Consider the following 5,607-nt stretch of genomic DNA (forward strand, 5'->3'; position numbering starts at 1 on the left):
ATATATATATATATATACAACCCAACAATACTCCAACAGACAAAATACAAATTCTAATTCTCCAAAGTCAACCTCTAGAAAGGACAAAACATGTTTTTATACAAGATCGGAGAAGGTACACACACACACACACACACACACATATATATCTAAATACATAACATAAATAGCCCCAAAAAATAGATCTTCGCTTCTAAAAGAGTTGTCCAGCATGCTCAGCAAGGTGCCTCATGTTCTGCATCTAAAAAATAACAAATACGCATGGAATGAGAACCAGAGGTTCTCAGTATGGTAAAGGTGCCCACATAGATAATATATAAGGTCCCGGGAAAGCCAGAGGTAATCCTAGAACTTAGACACTTGGATTTAAACCTAAGATCCATCTAAACCAGAAATTAGGTAAAACTATCTAACATATTTAGGTCTTAAATCCATCTTTAACCTAACACTCCATTTTTAAATCTATCTTTAACTTAACACTCCACTTTCTGTCTTCTCCAACCATTCGAATCACTAGTGAAACAACCCTCAGCATCACCTCCACCAGCATGAGGGATCTCTCAATTGCAAACACATACAAAACAGGCAAGGAAAATACAAGTATATATAGTAGTTACAATAGATAGGATAAGTAGCAATTAATTGTAGTTAAACAATTATGCAAGCCAGAACAAAATATTCTCAAACAAATCACACAAATGCACATGATGCATGTCTGCCCTATGGCCGATGAGTCTCATTTGTCGGTTATAAAGCCAAACCTGACATGTCCGGTAGCTAACCCTAGACAAAACACCAAACACAGAGCAAGTGGGACCAAACCGCAACCCTTACATCTTACCGCATACCCAGAGCAGGGGACAACTTCACCCTTGCCTCTTACCCAGGTGGTGTTACAGTTCTCAACCCAGAGCAAGCGGTGACAGAACTCAATCCTTGCATCTTACCCAGAGTCTTGAACTCTTTCCCGGAGCAAGTGGACAACACCACTGCATCTTATCCGGCTTATTGACTCTTACCTGGAGCAAGTAGATATCACCACTGCATCTTATCCGGAGTCACATTCAGAAATATATTCTCATTATCATTACAATTCATTATCATTCATCCATTCCCAATATCATTTCAATTCTTTCATACTCATTCAAAATTCATAATTAACTCAGTTTTCATCATTCTTCTTCCTCATCTCTTACCCAGAGCAAGTGGGTAATGCCACCGCATCTTATCTGGTTTCTCAATTCTTACCCGGAGCACATGGACAACACCACTACCTCTTATCCGGTCACATATATCTCAATCATAATCTATCATCATCATCTCAATCAAACTCATTCATTATCATCTCATTCATCATCTTCAATATCTCACCGAATTAGTCATTCACTTCTCAAATCTCAACACCCTTACCCCAATTCCTAGCCTAAAACCTAGCTATCGGACCTTAAACTGAGTTTTCAGAGGTTTGAAAAATCAAAGAAGTGTTCAATAGTTCAAAAATGGTGAATTCTCATCAAAATAGTTGTTTTGGAGATTTATAGGCTTGTCGGGAAGGTCAAACAGTGAAAAATAGAGTTTTAGTGTAAAACAGGGTGTTACGTACGCACACTTGGAAAGTCCTCAGGGTGTGCGTACGCACACCCATTGATGAACCACTATTTTATGGTTTATCTTGTGCTCATTTGAGTGGTTTTTGTCAAGTCCTTACCCACTTATTCATATGATTTGCATGATTTTACAATTCCCTCCTAGTTTGTTCTATGGTTGAAAACTTCCTTCATAGAGATCTTTAATTTGTGTATTTTAATTCTCTTTTATAGCATTCGATGCCGTGATCCATGTGTTAAGTGTTTCAGGCTTTATAGGGTAGGAATGGCTTAGAGAATGGAGAGGAAGCTTGCAAAAAATGGAAGGAACACAAGAAACTAAGGAGATAACCAGCGAGCAGCGACGCACACGCATGGCTCACGCGTGCGCATGACATGGAGAAATTTGCAGTGACGCGTGCGCGTGCCTGACGCGTACGCGTGGATTGGAGTTCTGTAAGATGACGCGTGCGCGTACTTAACGCGTACGCGTGACACGCCAAGACGACCAGCGACGCGTACGCGTGACATGTGCGATCTACAGAATTAACAGAAAACGCTAGGGGCGATTTTGGGCCGAGTTTTGACCCAGTTTTTGACCCAGAAACACAGACTAAAGCCAGGGAACATTCAGAGACTCAACACACATTCTCATTAGCATATTTTTAGAGTTTTAGATTGGAATCTAGAGAGAAAATTAATCTTCCTCTAGGTTTTATTTTACATTCACATTTTCTTAGTTTTATGCTTTTGCTTTTGGATATTGAAGAGTCATCACCTCCGTTGAAATTACTATTCTAGTTTGTTTTCTTACTCTCTATTTATTATTCCATATTCTTAATTCTTGTTTAAAGTTCTAATTGGATTATTTTCATGGATTGTTAAGGCAAATGATTACTTTTTCTTTTAATTAAATTGTAATTATTATCTATCATGTCTTCCTTTTATTCCCTTTTTAATTCTATGCAAGAAATGTTCATGTCAATGGAGTAGATTCCCTAGTTGACATGGGGTTGATTAAGATGAGACACTTGAGTTGGAATGCTCAAGTGATTAGTTAAATTAGAAGTTGTTGGCTAATTCTGTATTTACTAACGCTAGACCTTCCCAAGGGAGAGGACTAGGATTTGCGAATAAGAGTTAGCTCAGTCACTTGACTTTCCTTTATTTAGTAAGGGTTAACTAAGTGAAAATAACAACCTCTTTATACTACACTTGAGAAGATTCCAACAAGGATAGAACTTCCAATTAATCATTCCCCTAGTCAAGGCTTTTTATTTTGAATAATATAAATTCCTTTTAATTTTCATTGCACTTATTTACAATTGTTTATTTTCTGTCATTCAACTCTCAAAATCTCTCGGAAAACTCCTGATTAATAAATTATCACCCTTTTTGGCAACTCGTTGGGAGACGACCTGGGACTCATACTCCCAGTATTTTTATTCTAAATTTTTGTGACAACCTTTCTAAATTGATGAGGCGGATTTTAGCTGGTTAAGAGCTATACTCGCAACGTGTCTCTATATTGATTTCTTAATTGGCTGACTTTCGCCACTGCATCACCTGTCGTGCATATGCACGAGCCAAAACGCACTCTCTGGTTTGTCCGTGCACACACTAGTGTGCGTATGCACACACACCAGAAATACTAGTTTTCTGCAACTTAGGAAAATTTAGTTTTCGGCACCCAACTTCCAACATCCATAACTTTCTCTACAAAACCCTGATTTCCACAAAATTTATACCATTTTAAATCTTTTGAAATTATCTTTAATTGAAAATTGATTTTATTCAAATCCAAAATCCGAGGCTCACGTTATGGACGGCTGAAGTTGGTTAAAAATCAAGTTTTACCAAAAATCAACAAAGCCTTTATATTTCCAAAACCTCAATCCATACACAATTATTTAGCAACCAAAACAACTCCAAGTTCATATCCACCTATTTCCAAACACCTCTCATCATCAATCCATACATTCTCATCAACATACTCAAAATCCTCAATCCAATTACAAACATTATTCCTCGATTTTATCATCACAATTTACTAACACCATCAACCATCACAATCATCAACAATTATCATCAAACCTCATCAATATCAATAATCAATACATTACTATAACAAACTCAAAAATTTCACCAAACTTACTAAACCTTAATAATTCCATCTAGTTCAACTTAGCCTATGGTCAACTAGCCTAAGCTTTCACGTAACATTATATATTTTCTACGAGAAACCAAAATTATACCTTGGCCGATTCCTCTCTAAGCCCAGAACACCTCAATTATCCACCATTTCTCAAGCTCCAAAGCTCTAATTCCTCACCAATTGAATTTTCAGCTCCTAGAATTCAATTTTAAGCTTCCAAGAATCCACCAATTTAACTCCAAGTCACCCAATTCAATCTAATACAATCCAAATTCACTATAATTAACATAGGATTTGCTAATTAATGATTCATAGAGGGTTAAGAAGTTTATTACCTTATCCACTCAAAATTAGAGTGAAACACAACAATTGTCCAATGTTAGATTGTACCTAAACTACTAAAATCACCAAAATCACTCAATACTCACACTAAAATATGAATTCAGAAAGGGAAGGAAAACTGGGCACAAATAACAAAGTTTCTTACCACTTTGTTCAAATAGAGTTAAAGAGGAGTCCGAGACAAATGCGTGACAATAAACAGCTCGTCAATCGGAGCTCTAGATTGAAAAATACGAGGAGTTGAAGTTGGAACAAGGGTTAGGGTTCATGTTCTTCTCCCCCTTTCCAAGTTTAGCATGAATGATGGAATGAATGGGTGAAAATGGCTAAGTGGAGTCTTATATATATTGGCCTTGGTCCCGGTTTGGGCCCAGTTCAATCGGTTCCGACTGTTGGCTCAACTTTGGGCCAAAATATTTAAAATTAGTGTCTACATTCGTAGTTTAATTATTTTTACCTTTCGAAATTATCAAAATTAATTTCTTAATTTCTTTAAATAATAATTAATTTATTGATCAATTATTTACTAATTAACAGGGGTTTACATGCAACGGTCTGTCGTGGGGATCCACAATGCTTGCATGGACATACCACGCCTGATGCCATGCAGCACATCATGATACCATGGATATAGCTAGATACACTCTGCTCCTAGTCTCATGGATATACCACAGGTTTCCTCAGTGGTGTCCACCCGAGAGGCAGATCCCGTCGTTTTTCCTAGTAGTGAGACATCTATTGTCATTTACGTTTTTTGTCCTTTCTATTTCTGTAATCAAACTTTTTCTTCCATGGAGTGCGACAATGTGATTGGTTGTATATGTGAACAGGTTGATAGGTATGTCCCAGCAGAGTAGGGAGCAATATGAAAAGAGAGTCCTTAGATGACGTATGACATTAGATTAGTTGCCTTTGAATGAGGTACGCCCATTTGTTTTACTTAGTTAACTATAAATGTTTACCTCTCATACATACTGAACTGCTTTTGATGAGTCTATTACACTTTGATATGTATTTTCGGTGGACGCCGTACCACGACCCCGCACTGCAGGATATTAGTCCGGACTGGTTGATGGCCGAAGCAGAGTGGCAGACATGGATGTCTATTGTCTCCCTTGTTTGTTTTAATATTGTGGAGTTTCACCATACTAATTGGGTGAAATGCCAAGTCGGAGGGGAGCAGCCAATTCCTGGAGACCTGGTGAATGTCAACAGGTTTTTTACTAGCACAAGATAAAGAGAGGACGTGTGGTGGTCCACTTGTCTTCAGGAATTGTATGATGGATTTAGGACCTGAGTTGAGGAGGGGCACAGGATCTCTATTCAGCTATCCACAAAGGACAGGCCTACACAAGAGTATTGGGACTGGTACCAGCAGACCTACCAGGTTAGACATCTGTCTAGGGAGGACAAGCTAGATGATCCCAGACTTTTGACCCTCCCCAATGACATGTAGCCCACTGCCAGTCAGTCTAGGGACGTCCTCCACCTTCCTAGAGATGTCCCTGATCATCGTACGTGGGC

This window comes from Arachis ipaensis, chromosome B5 (genome assembly GCF_059453495.1).
Source record: "Arachis ipaensis isolate K30076 ecotype BB chromosome B5, ASM5945349v1, whole genome shotgun sequence".
NCBI classification, from domain to species: domain Eukaryota; kingdom Viridiplantae; phylum Streptophyta; class Magnoliopsida; order Fabales; family Fabaceae; genus Arachis; species Arachis ipaensis.